Source organism: Schistocerca americana, chromosome 2 (assembly GCF_021461395.2).
Source record: "Schistocerca americana isolate TAMUIC-IGC-003095 chromosome 2, iqSchAmer2.1, whole genome shotgun sequence".
In the NCBI taxonomy this organism is placed as follows: Eukaryota; Metazoa; Arthropoda; class Insecta; order Orthoptera; family Acrididae; genus Schistocerca; species Schistocerca americana.
The window spans coordinates 710,599,996-710,617,496 of NC_060120.1; the positions used below are offsets into that span (position 1 = coordinate 710,599,996).

The 17,501-nt window shown below is 44.9% G+C and overlaps 1 protein-coding gene across 1 annotated transcript in view; it reads right to left on the reverse strand.

Moving 5' to 3' along the window:
- The window catches only part of LOC124595116 (cubilin-like), a 1,106,483-nt gene extending 1,099,860 nt beyond the window's left edge, over positions 1-6,623 (reverse strand). The window contains exon 1 of the mRNA XM_047133714.1: positions 6,551-6,623. The gene's annotated coding sequence lies outside the window, so the exon portion shown is untranslated. The remainder of the gene's footprint in view (positions 1-6,550) is intronic.
- Between the last annotated feature and the right edge of the window lie 10,878 nt (positions 6,624-17,501).

Consider the following 17,501-nt stretch of genomic DNA (forward strand, 5'->3'; position numbering starts at 1 on the left):
ATACATCCCATAAAAGGCTGATCTCTGCTCCTCCCGGACACACATATTCTGTCGCCCTCCTGCTATACATGGTGAGTCATTAGCAAATAATATTTTTCCTGTCGTAATTCTTAACACTTTCAAGTGAGCCTTACTAAATAATGAGCTTGAGATATCGCAGTCAAGGGGTTCCTTGAAAGATAATAAATGATACCCATTGGTCTTATCAGTGACTTGTCGTCTCCTAGTTCAAATTAAGCGTTGTGGGCCATTTCAGCCCATCACCTGAGACATGTGCTTACGAAAGCACAAGTCTGATTGGCTTTTTACCTGCTGTAGACTAAGTCTCAGGCAGATATCACGCATACTGGTTGCGGAAAGTGAAGCGTATTGCATGACGGTCAACAATTTGAAAGGAGTGGTGGCACTTGGGAGGGCTGGAGGTCAATGCGGCATTTTCATATATGAGGCTGAGACGAATAAGAACCTGATAGGTATGCTTGATGTCACTGCGATTTAACCCCCATTGTCAGCCGGTTAACAATTTTAATAGTTTTAGTCTATCGTACAATCCATTTGTATGATTGATAGGTGGGGATTCCGCCGGAAGGGACGAATATCAGGATTTGACGGGGACGTGTAAAACACTTTAGTGTCTTAGGTGAAGTGGATGGTTTTAGACTTTTAGAAAGGACTCATCAACGGAAAGCTTGGGCGGTTTTTCCTTTGAGGCTTGATGTAGAGGTACCACTGATTACGCCAGGTGGTGAAATTAGTGATGTGGAGTTGGAGGTACCGTTGGTGCGAATGGAGATGTGGCTTAAATGTCAAATTGACACTGAAATGTGGGTGTATGAAGAATTTCGTGGTTGAATTTTCTGTGATGTTGAAGTAACGTATCATCTACCGGGCAAACATTTGGGGTTACACTCGTCTGGTATGGGACGTTCCCGGGTGAGGGGGGGAAGGGGGGGGGCTGTCCACTGGTGGGGGCCGAACCGCACAATAACCCTGGATTCAGTGTGGGGCGGCAGTGGGGTGGGTGGACTGCTGTGGCCTGTTGTGGGGTGGTGAAACACTGAGGGCTATAGCAGGACGAAGCCTCTCCGTCGGTTCTAGGTCTCCAGTTTAATGCACAATACATAATACACAACATATCATCTACACTGAACGACAAACACTCATAATGGATGTATCTCAGGGATTAGATGGTCCGTATGAGATATTGTAGCGTGTAGCGAACAAGACTACAAAATTGATTTTTTTTTTTTTTACATTGTGGTCAAGCTATACATGGACTGTTCTTCTTTGATGAAATAAGTACACCGTAACTTCCTTTGTAGACAGCCCTTTCTTCAACAGCTGGGTGGGCCTGGGAACATATCCTGACCGGCAAAGACCGAATGTGGCTGGCAGTAAATTTATCGTCCCCAGTCGCTAGACTGATCTCAAGAGACCAGATAATCAGGATTGTCTTTCGTGGTGGCCATGTTCTCTTGATTAGAGATCAATTGATTTTTTTCTTCGATATTTGTATACGCCTCCACTGCTACCTAATCTATCCATGTTCAAAAGTAAGGCAGTAGCAGGTGCCATCTTAATCAGCCCGTACAAGATGAGGAGAACGCAAAACTGAAGGCGCACCTATTGATAACAACTGCCCACGTTCAGCGTACATACAAAGAACTGCGAGCCGAAATGACACTCTGTCAGTTTTTAGCGAAATATAAGGCAAATGAAGATCTGCGGTAAGTTCAAACCATATGCTGGACTGCGACTCGAACCCGGACTCCGGTCATTGGCGTGCAGCGCATTTCCAGTTGCGCTGTTCAAGTACGCCTCACAGAATCGACACTTGAACTACCTAGCGGCTCCGGGACAGAGGCTGAGGCAAGGCCTCTGCTATATCTCTCCTTCCCGGAGGGGCCGTTCCCACAGCTCTTGCAAGGTGTAGAGAATGTAGTGACGACCCTGTAAGTAGTACAGCGCCTGCAAATGACGGGTATCGCTTTCACGCCACAGCTCGAAATAGAGTTTTTTCTTTAAATACTGTCGGCAGTGTTTGAGGTACCTCATTATTCCGAGAATCTTTTACCACTGTGCGCCAAATATAACAAAAACGATGTATATTATAAACCTCTAACCTCTTTTTGTATCCGTTATATAAGGTGTATCACAAATGACAGCGAAAAATGACACAGCTAAAAGTGAATGATAACAGTAGAAAAGCGTTCCACTAAACATTAGTCCATAAACGAGCCGTTTGCGAGACAGCTGCAAGTACGTGATTACCAGCCGCCGCTGACTTCACTCTGACATATTGTCCTTGTTACTAAAAACGTGTCTGAAATGTAGACTTTTTAATCAAGTCTCCATTTAATTAGGCTAAAATCTGATCTAAACCCACATGCTGTTCATGGGTGACAACATAAGCAACTTTTCTCTTTGTAGGTGTGGTTACAGGTATCAGACAATTGTCTCACTGGGTCAGACATTTTCGAAGAACCCTTCTTTATCGAGGGTACGTTCGATCTCTTAGGCTAGAACTTTCATTATTGCACCCATATGCGTCCCTTGAGTAAGTCTGAGGAATGTTTTGCGTAAATGACGAGGCACCGGCAAATTTTGCTTCTTAACTGAGACGACATCTTCGCGCCAGCATGGTCCAGGATGGATAGATCAAGCAATGCCTGCTGTGCCTTGGCCTCCAGTGTCAACTGACTTCAACGCTCTGAGTTTTGTTGTCTCGGATCATCTCTTATCTGAAGTGTACATCACATATCCAAATAATAATTCGACAACCATGTTCAGATCGAATGAATCTATCTTAATTTAATAAGAGAGTAACGGCAGTGATTGTAAGGGCAGATTAACTTCTCCTTCTTCTTCTGAGCTTATGTAGACATTGTATTTTGCTCGTGAAACGCGTTAGGGATGGGAAATGGGGGGGGGGGGGTTATTTCTCCCCCGGTCTGAAGGCAAGTAAAACCTACAGCGGACTTCCTGTACATCGTCTTCACCACCAGGTCCAGAGGAAAAACTCTGGCGCCATGACAGTAGGATGGGAGGAATTTCGCCAACCACGGACAGATAGAAGCGTCTTGAGAACTCCTGAAGAACGAAGTGCTGTTTTGTGGTATTGTTTCATGCTAAAGGACAAGTAACCGGCCGACCAAAGAACACTCGTTCATGACGGAATTCTCAAAACAGAGCAGGCCGCCAGACATCGGATTGGGAGCTGAGTTTTGCACACTACATGGTGGGACTAAAACTGCAAACTAATAAAAATATTATTGACAGAAGAAGAAGGAAAAATCTTGCGATGGGCGGACAAGGTTTTTAGCGCGAAATACCGCTCGGAGCAGATGCTGGGAGTGGTGTTCACTTTTTCACTTCACTTCATTGTCTGATACTGGCTCGGTTCTCCTCCTTACATGGTAGGACGGTCTTGGGTTTGCAGATGAGGGAGGGGAAGGCGGTAACTACAGTTAGACTGATAACAGTCTGAATTTCGGCGACGTCCACCAACACGTCTCAAGTCATCACGTCTGCTCAGATCTTACAGCAGCTGCTGCGGATTAAGTCGCAGCAAAGATTCAGTTAGATTCACGCAGGCTCACCATGATTGAGTTCACATGCGCAGTGCACGTGTAGTTCTTCTTTCTTTCGGTCTTGCAATCACTGTATTCACGCGGCACCATTGTGTATAATGAATCTTTTAGAACGTGATTTATTATTGTCGTACATACCCGCATCAGATAGCCTTCCCAGACCCTTAGAGTTCCTTTTCTTGCAATCGATGTAATGTGCTAGTTGAATGTTCTCGAAGTGTGTGTTATTAAACGTTGTAATGTTTTCTATTAATCTGTGCACACACAATAATTTGTTATAAAATTAACATTTACCTGGGCACGTATTTAATTTCGTAATTAGTAGAGCCCTCTTATGAAGTTAATCAATATTAAAATTATGGAAATGTCGGTACCTGGGACTCAACACTAGGGCCACTTGACTATCAAATTGCGTGAAAATTAATTCCGCTGAGTAACTTCATGAAGCATTTTAAGGACTGGTCTGCCTCTCCGTTGGTCCAGCTCAAGCAGATCTGGTACGTTCACACACGGCATTTCGCAGTCTTTCTCCAAATGCGAGCACAAGACGCGCAACGCTTACACTACTGGCCATTAAAATTTCTACACCACAAGATGACGTGCTACAGACGCCAAATTGGATCGACAGGAAGAAGATGCTGTGATATGCAAATGATTAGCTTTTCAGAGCATTCACACAAGGCTGACGCCGGTGGCGACACCTACAACGTGCTGAAATGAGGAAAGTTTCCAACCAATTTCTCATACACAAACTGCAGTTGACCGGCGTTGCCTGGTGAAATGTTGTTGTGATACCTCGTGTAAGGAGGAGAATGCGTACCGTTTCCGACTTTGATAAAGGTCGGATTGTAGCCTATCGCGATTGCGGTTTATCGTATCGTGACACTGCTGCTCGCGTTGGTTGAGATCCAATGACTGTTAGCAGAATATGGAATCGGTGGGTTCAGGAGGGTAATACGGAACGCCGTGCTGGATCCCAACGGCCTCGTATCACTAGTAGTCGAGATGACAGGCATCTTATCCGCATGGCTGTAACGGATCATGCGGCCACGTCTCGATCCCTGAGTCAACAGATTGGGACGTTTGCAAGACAAAAACCATCTGCACGAACAGTTCGACGACGTTTACAGCAGCATGGACTATCAGCTCGGAGACCATGGCTGCGATTACCCTTGACGCTGCATCACAGACAGGAGCGCCTGCGATGGTGTACTCAACGACGAACCTGGATGCACGAATGGCAAAACGTCATTTTTTCGGATGAATCCAGGTTCTGTTTAAAGCATCATGATGGTCGCTTCCGTGTTTGGCGACATCGAGGTGAACGGAAATTGGAAGTGTATATTCATCGTCGCCATACTGGTGTATCACCCGGCGTGATGGTATGGGGTGCCATTGGTTACACGTATCGGTCACCTCTTGTTCGCATTGACGGCAGTTTGAACAGTGGACGTTACATTTCAGATCTGATACGACCCGTGGCTCTACCCTTCATTCGATCCCTACGAAACCCTACATTTCAGCAGGATAATGCACGACCGCATGTTGCAAGTCCTGTACGGGCCTTTCTGGACACAGAAAATACTCGGCTGCTGCCCTGCCCAGCACATTCTCCAGATCCTGACCCTTAATATAGACAAATGTAATGTATTGCGAATATATAGAAAGAAGGATCCTTTATTGCATGATTATATGATAGCGGAACAAATACTGGTAGCAGTTACTTCTGTAAAATATCTGGGAGTATGCGTGCGGAACGATTTGAAGTGGAATGATCATATAAAATTAATTGTTGGTAAGGCGGGTACCAGGTTGAGATTCATTGGGAGAGTCCTTAGAAAATGTAGTCCATCAACAAAGGAAACCGTGATAGCGTTACGGATGTGTTTGGCAAACTCAAGTGGCAGACTCTGCTAGAGAGGCGCTCTGCATCGCGGTGTAGCTTGTTCGCCAGGTTTCGAGAGGGTGCGTTTCTGGATGAGGTATCGAATATATTGCTTCCCCCTACTTATACCTCCCGAGGAGATCACGAATGCAAAATCAGAGGGATTCGAGCGCGCACGGAGGCTTTCAGACAGTCGTTCTTCCCGCGAACCATACGCGACTGGAACAGAAAAGGGAGGTAATGACAGTGGCACGTAAAGTGCCCTCCGCCACACACCTTTGGGTGGCTTGCGGAGTATAAATGTAGATGTAGATGTAGATCTCTCACCAATTGAAAACGTCTGGTCAATGGTGGCCAAGCAACTGGCTCGTCACAATACGCCAGTCATTAACCTTGATGAACTGTGGTATCGTGTTGAAGCTTCATGGGCAGCTGTACCTGTACACGCCATCCAAGCTCTGATTGACTCAATGCCCAGGCGTATCAAGGCCGTTATTGCGGCCAGAGGTGGTTGTTCTGGGTACTGATTTCTCAGGATCTATGCATCCAAACTGCTTGAAAATGTAATCACATGTCAGTTCTAGTATAATATATTTGTCCAATGAATACCCGTTTATCACCTGCATTACTTCTTGGTGCAGCAATTTTAATGGCCAGTAGTGTATTTTAAAACGCATGAGTGTACCGTAAATTGTAACACGTAAAATGCTGGAACAGTTGTGTTCCTCTTGTTAAGATAAGTCATAAGTGAAATCTCAGATTAACTGGATGGGTTCTTAATCGAAAAGTTTACATTTCCAGGTACATTTGTAGTAACTAGGATAATATTTCGTGCTGTAGTCAGTTACTTCTTAAATAACTCGTTTTTTGGACCCTTGTATATTGGAACTTTTCTGCTTTATTATGGTGTATCTACACCTGTGTCACTTTTCCATATTAGTTATAATGTAGCCTGTATATGGATTGCTGAGGTAGAACGTTAGCAACTAGTGTTGCTGAATAAGATTTGAAGAGGAACAGTAGGCCAGTAATTAGCTGTGTGTTGGTAGAGAGAGAGCGTGTCTGCGGGACTCACCATATCGTCCGCGTCGAGTCCGGGAGCGGGACCGGCTGAGGAGAGCGCAGCTGGCGGCGGCCTCCGCCCCACGTCACCTGCAACACAGCATCACGTCAGCATCAGCATCAACATCAACATCAGCTGTGGCCAGCTGGCGGCGCAGACATTAAACATCACGTTAGCACAACCGTTTCCTACATTAAAGTCAAGATTCATCATGGTATGGGTAGTTGTACACTGAAGAGACAAAGAAACTGGTAGACCTGCCTATTACCGTGCAGGGGCCCCGTGAGCACGCAAAAGTGCCGAAACACGACGTGCCATGGACTCGACTAATGTCTGAAGTAGAGGGAACCGACACCGCGAATCCTGCAGGGCTCTCCATAAATCCGTAAGAGTATCAGGGGGTGGAGATCCCTTCTGAACAGAAGGTTGCAAGGCATCCCACATATGATCAATAATGATGATGTCTGGGGAGTTTGGTGGCCAGCGTAAGTGTTTAACCTCAGAAGAGTGTACCTAGAGCCACTCTGTAGCAATTCTGTACGTGTGCGGTGTCGTATTGTCCTGCTGGAATTGCCCAAGTCCGCAGGGAATCAACAATGTACATGGATGCAGGTGACCAGATAGGATGCTTACGTACGTGTCACCTGTCAGAGCCGTATCTAGACGTATCAGGGGTCCCACATCACTCCAACTGCACACGCCCCACATCATTACAGAGCCTCCACGAGTTTGATCAATCCCCTGCTGACATGCAGGGTCCATGGATTCATGAGGTTGTCTCCATCCCCGCACACGCCCATCCGCTCGATACAGCTTGAAACGAGACTAGTCCGACCAGGCAACATGTTTTCAGTCATCAACAGTCCAAAGTCGGTATCAACGGGCCCAGGCGAGGCCTGAAGCTTTGTGTCGTGCAGTCATCAAGTGTACGCGAGTGGTCCTTCGGCTCCGAAAGTCCATATCGATGATGTTTCGTTGAACGGTTCCCAAGCTGACATTTGTTGATGGCCCAGCATTGAAATCTGCAGCAGTTTATGGAAGTGTTGCACTTCTGTCTCGCTGAACGGTTCTCTTCAGTTGTCGTTGGTCCCGTTCTTAAAGGATCTTGTTCCAGCCACAACGATGTCGGAGATTTGATGTTATACCGGATTCTTAATATTCACGGTACCTTCGTGAAATGGTCGTACGGAAAATCTCCACTTCATCGCTACCTCTGAGATGCTGCGTCCCCTCGCTCGTGCGCCGATTATAACAGAACATTCAAACTCACTTAAACCTTGATAACCTGCCATTGTAGCAGGAGTAACCGATGTAACAACTGCTCTAGGCACTTGTCGTATATAGGCGATGCCGACCGCAGCGCTATATTCTGCCTCTTTCCATATCTCTGTATTTGAATACGCGTGCCTATGTCAGTTTCATCGGCGCTTCAGTGTATTAACCTGACGGTGTTCCGAGTACTGCAGTGCGGCATATATACATTGCAGGATGCTGATACATCATAGTTACAATCATTAATCGGTGCACTCGTGGAATGCGCTATAGAAAACAATAGCTCCACATTCTGCCACCGTGTGAAGATGTGGCGCTGTAAGCAGTCATAATGTGAAATGTTTCCCTTCTTGAAGTCAGTTTGCTGTTTGTCACTGGACGCTGATTCATTTTGTCAATTGACAGTTATAAAGGGTTCGGAAGTTGAAGTTCTCCGTACGAAAGGCAATTGCTATTAAAAAGAAAGACCGTGAACTGCTGGTAAAGATGCCGGCCGGGGTGGCCGAGCGGTTCTGCGGTCGCAGGTTCGAATCCTGCCTCGGGCATGGATGTGTGTGATGTCCTTAGGTTTGTTAAGTTTAAGTAGTTCTAAGTTCAAGGGACTGATGACCTCAGAAGTTAAGTCTCATAGTGCTCAGAGGCATTTGAACCATTTCTTTGCTGGTAAAGCTGTTTTATCATACCGGCAGCAACAGCAGCACTGCATTGCGGGAATATCGCCAACAGAGCTCCGAAGAGGCCACATGTAAACAAATGACTTCAAGAATATGATCAAGAAATTTGAAGGAACAAGTGAATTAAGTGGTTCAGCAGGGAGATGGAGGAGACCCACTCCTATGGCAGTTGTTGACGAAGATTTGGACGTACGAGGCGTTTTTTAAACTTCCCGGCAGATTAAAATTGTGTGCCAGATCAATACACGAACTCGGGACTTTCCGCATAAGAGTTTCTTTGAAGTTTGGAAGGTAGGAGACGAGTTACTGGCAGAACTGAAGCTGTGAGGACGGGTCGCGAATCGTGCTTCGGTAGCTCAGTCGGTGCTGGCACGGTAGCTCAGCGTGTTCATTCACATGGTTAGCTACCACCCGAAAAAAAAAAAACCCTGAGTGAACGGAGCAACGAAGAACCTGAACGACTGTCATCGGACGACCGACCCCAACAAATTCAACGAACAATCTATAACAAAAATGAGATGAACAAAAAAAAAAAGGTCGGTAAAGCACTGGCCCACGAATTGATCCCGAGTTCGAGTCTTGGTCCGGCACACAATTTTAATCCCTCAGGAAGTTTCATATCAGCGCACTCTCCACTGCAGAGTTAAAATCTTATTCCGGAGGCATTTTTTTCTCTGAATGGTGCAGTGAATGTACAAAACTGTCTCGAATGGGGTTCTACTCCGACACAGCCTGTGCAAGAACGCCCACTGCACTCATCTTATGTGACTGTGTGGTGTGGTTTCACAAGCGCCTTCATTCTCGGTCCGTTTTTCTTCGAGGCGATGACACCTCTTGGGCCTATTACGTGTACAGTGAATTCTGCACCTTATAGGGACCTTCTTGTGCAACGCGTAATTCCAGCTTTGCAAGAATGCACCTGTGTCCACACCGCTAATTTCATGCAAGATAGGGCGACTTCATATGTCGCTTGCCAGGTGAAAGATTTGCTTCGAGAAACCTTCGTAACTGCCTCATCATCTCCGGGTAGTTTCAAGACTTTTAGCTTTCCATACCCCGCGACCTTAATCGATGTGTTTCTGGTTGATAGATCGCGTCTATCAGGGCTGTATCCGGACTCTTCCTGATTTGAAGGGTTGCATACGGCGACATATCGCTCTGATTACGCAGGATATGCGGCGTGCAACCGTCCACCAAGCCATGTTACCAATGTAGCATGTTGTTGAATGGGTAGACCATACTGAACACATGCTGCAAGTTATGGCCATCTCCTAATAAACGTCTTGAACCATCGTCATCAGGTGTTGAATGGTTCCTCCCCTTTTCCTGTATGGACACCATCTTCTAACGGTTAATAGAACTATATTTTCGCCCGGTGGCAGAAAGTGGAACTATTATTTTTTTGGAATACTCCAAGAGCGCACCGATTAATGAACGTGCGTGCGATGTTTCAGTGTCCTGCTATACATCCGGCACTGCAGCACTCGGAACACCGTCAGTTTAATTATAATTCCCGGCATCACAGATAAAGATAAGGATCATCTTTCGTTTGCCTAGAAATAGGGGAGCAGATCCGTAAGAATACGAGGGGTGTGGAGATCTCTTCTGAACAGCACGTTGCAAGGCATTCAAGACTGTTCAGTAATGTTCATGTCCTGTGAGTTTGGCGGCCAGCGAAGGTGTTTAAACTCCGTGGTGGAACTGCCCAAGTCCGTCGGAATGCACAATGGACATAAATGCATGCAGGTGATCAGATAGGATGCTTACTTTCTTGTCATCCGTCAGAGTCGTATCTAGACGTACCAGGGGTCCCATATCACTCCAATTGCACGCGCCCCACATCACAGCTTGAACTGTACCCTGCTGACATGCAGGGTCCATGGTATCATGAGGTTGTCTCCATACCCGTACACGTCAATCCGCTCGATACAATTTGAAACGGGACTCGTCCGACCAGGCAACATGTTTCCAGTGATCGACAGTCCAGTGTCGGTGTTGAGGTTCCCAGGCGAGGCGCAAGGCATTGTGTCGTGCAGCCATCAAGCGTATACGAGTGGGCCTTCAGCACCAAAAGGCCGTATCGATGATGTTTCGTTGAATGATTAGCACGCTGACACTCTATGGCCCAGCTTTGAAATCTACAGCAATTTGCGGAAGGGTTGCACTTCTGTCACGTTGAACGATTCTTTTCAGTCGTCGTTGGTTCCGTTCTTGCAGGATGTTTTTCCAGCCACAACGATGTCGCAGATTTGATGTTTTACCGGGTTCCTAATATTCATGGTCACTCGTGAAAGATCGTACGGGAAAATCCCGAATTCATCGCTACCTCTAAGATGCTGTGTCCCATCGCTCGTGCGCCGACTATAACACCACGTTCAAACTCACTTAACTCTTGATAACTGCCATTGTAGCAGCAGTAACCGATCTAACAACTGCACCAGACACTTGTTGCCTTATATATGCGTTGCCGACCGCAGCACCGCATTCTGCCTGTTTACATATATCTATATTTGAATGTGCATCCCTATACCAGTTTCTTTCGCGCTTCAGTGTATTTATATGATGATATGATACCGGTGTCTAATTCAGGCTTTTATCATTTGCCAACAATGATTTTATATTTCGCGTAACATGAAGCTGTGAATACTTTTATGAACCTGGTGATGGTCAGCCGATCCAAACTGGTTCTGTAAACAAAGAATTTTACCAGCAGTTCAAAGTGGTAATATGACATGCACATCGAGCCCCGTTAACCTCCTCTTGCTTTGGACAGAGGTTCATAATAAAATTAACTGCTTAATAGTTAACAATACGTCCCGTTTGGTTACACATGACCGACAAGTCAATTGAATATCCTTAGAGTCAGCAGAATAGTAACAGTGACAAAGTTCAGCTGAGCGAGAAAAGCCTTCTGGGAAGAGATCGTATATCGACTTAGACGATTTTCTGTGCCTACGTGAGGCAGTGCCCGGGTCGCGCGCAATGTGCCAGTGTAAAACGACGATTTAGAGGTTTGTTTTTACATAGCGCTATAGTCATCGAAACCATGGATTTCAGTAACTAAATATCGTATTTTGTACCTTATTAGACACCTTCGAAAGCAAACACAGAAAATATGCTAGCTAATAATTGCTATCGTCGTAGACAAAAGTAAATAACAAAACATTAAAATATTCGAGTATACGTAATTCGAGTACTTTAAAAATTTAGACGAATCGGTCACACGCGGAATCTATGGGTTCCGTTACAAGCACCTTACAGAAAGTGCTATTAGCGGGAGCAGCAAACAGCCAATGGAAAGGCCTAAATCCTGTTGCTAAGGGTGACTGACTGAAAGGAGTGGCTTCGTGCTCGTGAAATCGAGAAGTTGGCAGTCAGCCCTGGCGGGGGGTACAAGTCGTGTGCCCTCTGAGGTGGAGGTGTTGTTTTCGTAGTGTATGTTTGAAATCGCCAGTCGGTGATCCTAAAGATGAATCGCTAAGCCATTACGGACGGCGATATAGTCACTTGCTCAATAGCGCGCGCACTGCCTCTACGTGAGCATAAAGCAGTAGCCATCAGTGAGGCATTTATTTTTCATGTGGATATTGTACGTAAACATGGGTAAATTCAATGACAAGACAGAGGGGAAAAAAGGGGCAATCGTGATTAGTCGTGCCCCTGGCCATGCAGTGTGTGAAGTTGTTGGATTTGTTGGTGTGCCCCCAGTGCCTACAAGCAGTGGTGTGCCACATGCGGCCACAAAACGCGACGCAAGAATTTGTGGTCTGAAAAAGATCCTGACTGTGAGGGACTGGAAATCCTCGTCACGGCTTATGAATCAAAATCGCTCCCAAACCCGACAGGAATTAGTGCAGGAGGTCCATTTCAACCTCTTAACTGCGACGGTAACTGCATATAATTAACATTTGGAGTTGTTGACCTCGCAAGACTCCGTTGCTCACACAGGCACATAAAGACAACAGCAGAAAACTTTATAGGGCTGGAAGAATATATGACTGAACACTCTCCTACCCAATTACACCTGGAGTGGCTGTAAAAATACCTGACTTGAACTCCAAAGAAAATCTGTGAGACACATTGGAACAGCAGGTAAAACCCCAACATCAGCATCCTTCCAGTCTGATGGAACTGGGCGATCACATCCTCAGTGAGTGGAATAGTCTTGGTGCGACGTATATGTACAACCTTATGGATTCAGTACCGAACCGAATCCACGCTGTTATCAAATTCAGGGCGGAGTTAGCTGTATTAAATTATGCTTGGTTACGCTTGTAATTATTTCTCCAGGATGGACTAAATTTTTGCCCAGTGAGCTCATACAATATCTGATAAAAAAATATCTGGACACACGTCAGTGGACATTAATATGGAATATGTCCACCGTCTGTCTTAACGACAGCTTGAACTCTGCTAGAGTCACTTTCAATGAGGTATCTGAATATGTGGACGAATGGCAGCCCAATCTTCCTCAAGAGCTGAAAACAGAGAAGGTATAGATGCTGGAAAATGCGGTATGGAGCGAAATAAACTCATCCCGGGTGTTCCAGAGGGTTCAGGTCGGGACAGTAGAAGACCGTAACTGATCGAGTCTTGGGAGAATCCCGAGGCTACAATAGTACATAACGAAGAGTTAAAGTGTGTTTTGAGTCCGAGTAAATATGAACAGAAATCTAAAAGGTTGGCAACGGTTCCTGTTGAGCAGGTACGGAGAAGGCTTACGGGCAATGGGAAGATTAACTCGAGAGAGAGATAGGGTTTTACCGGCAGGGCTTTTAGAAGCAGCCACATGTCAGTCGCGCAGAAAGATCCACGGATACTAGAATACTGGTAGCGGTCGCGCGCAGGCGGGCTGTGAGCTGCGGCGTCACTGTGAATCATCTCGCCACCCCGCACTGCATTCAGACTTACAGGCACATAGCGCACTCACGTTTAACTCAAACGCAGCTGTGAATGTAATTAAGATTTTTCATGCTTTAGTGTAATAATACTATTATGAAGCTTTATTTTAGTTAATGATTTTTTTCTATGGTCGGCGAAATGCTGTTGTAAAGCCTTCGAAGGATGTCGAACTCTTTCACTATCTCGGTAGGCACTGCTTTCATTCTGGTGGAATAGGCTGACACAGGCTTAGACTACAAAGATCTTTGGTACGGAGAAAACTCCTACAATATCATTTAAATATTTCTGACTTTATCAACAGGTTTTCTTTTTCAGTTCTGGAAAGTTACGTTAAAAACTTTTTCATTTTTCTCAGTTTCTGTCTTTGTTCACTCTCAGCTCGCTTACTACCTTTGCACATTTTTTCTTGTTGATAGCTTCCACTCTAATGAAATCCATTACAGTCAAGTTCTCCAGTCGTGGATACTTTCATTTATAATGCCATTTAACCTTACGAAAGCTTTTGGGGTAAGATCAATGAAACTGACGTGGAATTGTTCAAATTCTCTTTCCATGTTCAAAACGAATTCCGTAGATCTTTCAGTTGGCTTCATTAATGATCCTCCTGTCTAAAGCCAGTTCTCTCTTGAAACATTTATGAGACCAGTTACTTTACCGTACAAATGGTGTAGTGTTTTGTTCGGGAAATATAGCGTGGAAAGGGGGAAGTTCCCTAGGTTTTCGTGTGTAATCTATTTCCCTGCCGGCCGCTGTCGCCGAGAAGTTCTGGGCGCTTCAGTCCGGAACCGCGCTGCTGCTACGGTCGCAGGTTCGAATCCTGCCTCGGGCATGGATGTAGGTGATGTCATTATGTTAGTTAGGTTTAAGTAGTTCTAAGTCTAGGGGATTGATGACCTCAGATGTTAAATCCCATAGTGTTTAGCGCGATTTGCACCATTTTTTTTATTTTCTTTTGTGAAATATACACGTACATATCCAAGATAGAGCAGGCCTGCGGACAACGTTTGTTATACTTTACCAAGAAAGCTTCTTGTGGACACCTACAGTTGTCGTTACGTAAGACTCTCTTCTTATTTGCAGTTTTTTTCTATGTGACATCAGACCCCGTCTCCAGAAATTATAATACGTCCATGTAGTGAAATAAGTTAAAATAAATATCCATTGGTTGACGAAAATCACTATATTTCAATATCCTTTAAACATGTCTGAATACTGCCGATACGTAAGAAGGAAAGATACCACATAAAAATGAATGTCACAGTCCTCAGGTGTTTTCTCGTGAAATACGCAACCTCTGCATTGCATATTATCAATTAATCACGAAAATTACTCTGGTTAGCAACGGAAAAAAAGTGTATCATCACAGTCAGTATTAGAACAATAAAATATTGTTTAGGAATCATCACTCAGCTGACGAATAGGTGGAATGTTTACGTTTGACTACAAGCAACATATCCTGTAATCGTCTCTGACAGCTCGACATTTTCTTAAAATCTGAAACATTTTCCCTCTCGTATTCTGTGCAGTTCTCAAAAATTTCTACCATCTCTGAAACAGTCTCTTCAATTTCCTTGTTGTCGCATTCACTCTCCCGTAGACGGTAAGTGTCTTATTTCTCAGAAGATGAAGAATCTACAGTCGTATCTCGAGTTTCCACCAATGTTAAAGTATCGTACTCTCTCTCTTTCTTACACGTACTACCTGATAGGATTTCGCTCACCTTATGGGTCAAAATCAAACACCTAATTCTTTTGAAGACGCTGGTAGGCAAAGAATCTCTCCCGCCATCCCACTTAGGAGAAGTAGCTCTCAAGAATACATTCAATGCATCTTTAAGTGATGACGTACTTTTCGGGTACGGTTAGTAGAGTTGCCGATCGTGCAACAAACCACTAGTTTTCAATTAAAAACTTACTCTAAAAAATCTCTCGATGCGCTAATAATTTTGGCGTAACTCTGTACTTATCTGCCAGTCACTAATAAAAATTCATACTGCCGCAAATAACCTTGTTTTCACTCGTAAACGTAATTACAACACAATACGTTACGTAAATTTCAGGCCACTGATCGCTGGTTGGGTTCACTCTGACGTCAGCGGCGCGGGATACTACTGCGCATACAGCTAGTGATCCCTATCGGGTGTTCTAGTATCCGTGGTTGGACCCTAAGTAGGCTGGCTAACGACCAGCATAACACACACTAATAGCTTGAATTGAGGCCAGAAAGACTGCTACGGTAAATGTAAGAGCATTTAATCAATAAATGGAATAGACTATACCGTAAAAAATATCATAAACGTATTTACAATCAAACCCTTCATTTCATCGCAAATGTTTACACTTAATGAGTGATAAATAATTCAGTGACACACAGTAAACAATATTTCTGGTAACAGCATTGCACAGTAGCCATAATCATGACAAACAACAAATATTACCATTCGCAATTTCGTGCCAATGGTGCGTTGGAGAGAAATGCGGTTGGCATACCTGCAAACGCCTGTTTTTAATGTTTAACTGCCAGCGGTTTCATTATTGTATGTCTGTTAGTTATTGTTCAATGCTGTACCGAGAAGAACATTACATCGCACAATTTGTGATTTTCGAGATGGCAGAGTTAGAGGCGCAACGCGTCTGCATTCAGTCTTGCGTGAAACTCAAGAACACTATTACAGATACACACCAAATGATGCAGGAAGCGAACGGCGATGAGTGTCTAAGCCGTACTCGGTGTTATGAATGGTTCACACGGTGTAAAAATGGCCGAACGAAGTTAAAGATGACACTCGTTCAGGATGCCTCTACACATCTACCGACGACGCTCATGTCAGGAACGTCAACGATATTGTGCGTGCCAATCGAAGACCGACTGTTCGAGGGATTGCAGAAGAATGTAACATTTCAGGTGGATCGTGTCATGAATACCTGACACAGCATCTTGGAATGATCGTGTTGCCGCCAAGTTCGACCCAGGGCTCATGAGTCAAGACCAGAAAGAACTTCGTCTCGCAGTCTGCAAAGAGCGTTTGGATCGCGCAAATGAGAACGAGATGTTCCTTAAGAGAATCATAACTGGTGATGAGAAGTGGGTCTACGGTTATGATATTCAGACCACGGTTCAGTCCTCACAATAGGACGGGAAAGGTTCGCCAAGACTAAAAAAACCTCACCAGCTCAGGTCACATGTCAAAGTCATGTTGACAGTTTTCTTTGACTTTGAAGCATTAGTTCATCGTGAATTCGTGCCACAGGGACAAACCGTTAATCGATGGTACTATCGGGATGTGTTGCGACATCTGCGAGAAAATGTGAGAAGGAAACGGCCTGAAATGTGGCGAGATAATTCATGGCTCTTTCATCACGATAACGCATCCGCACACTCATTCCTGTTGGTACGTGAGTGTTGCCTGAAAAACGAAATCACTGTGCTGCCTCATCCTCTGTACCCTCCAGACCTGGCCCCTGCGGACTTTTTTTATTTCCAAAGCTCAAAATCCCGTTGAAAGGATAACGAAACACGAGATAAGAGAAAGTTCGCAGACGGCGCATCGCGCTATCCAGGAAGAGGCGCACCAAGACTGCTTACGGAAGTGGCAACGGCGTTGGGAGCATTGTATCAATTGTGGAGAAGAGTATTTCGAAGGAGGCCATATACAATAAGCAAAATATAAGCGCAGAAGAATTGTGTGGACAAAGTTCCAGAATTTTCTGAACAGATCTCGTATTTCTTAACACTAAGTTTATATGTCCACGGCCGTCGGACCAGACCATTCTCCAAATTTACACGGAAAAAGTGAAGCAGTAAACAGTTATTAATGACTCATTTTATTAATCTATGATCAATGCTCCTTATAATACGCGATAGAAGCACGATCATGCCGGTGTTAATAAGATGGTAAGTATCGGTGTCAACAATTATGACATAACCTGTCGCCGCGCGTGATTAGTCGAGCGGTCTCAGGCGCTGCAGTCATGGATTGTGCGGCTGGTTTCGGCGGAGGTTCGAGTCCTCCCTCGGGCATGGGTGTGTGTGTTTGTCCTTAGGATAATTTAGGTTAAGTAGTGTGTAAGCTTAGGGAATGATGACCTTTGCAGTTAAGTCCCATAAGATTTCAC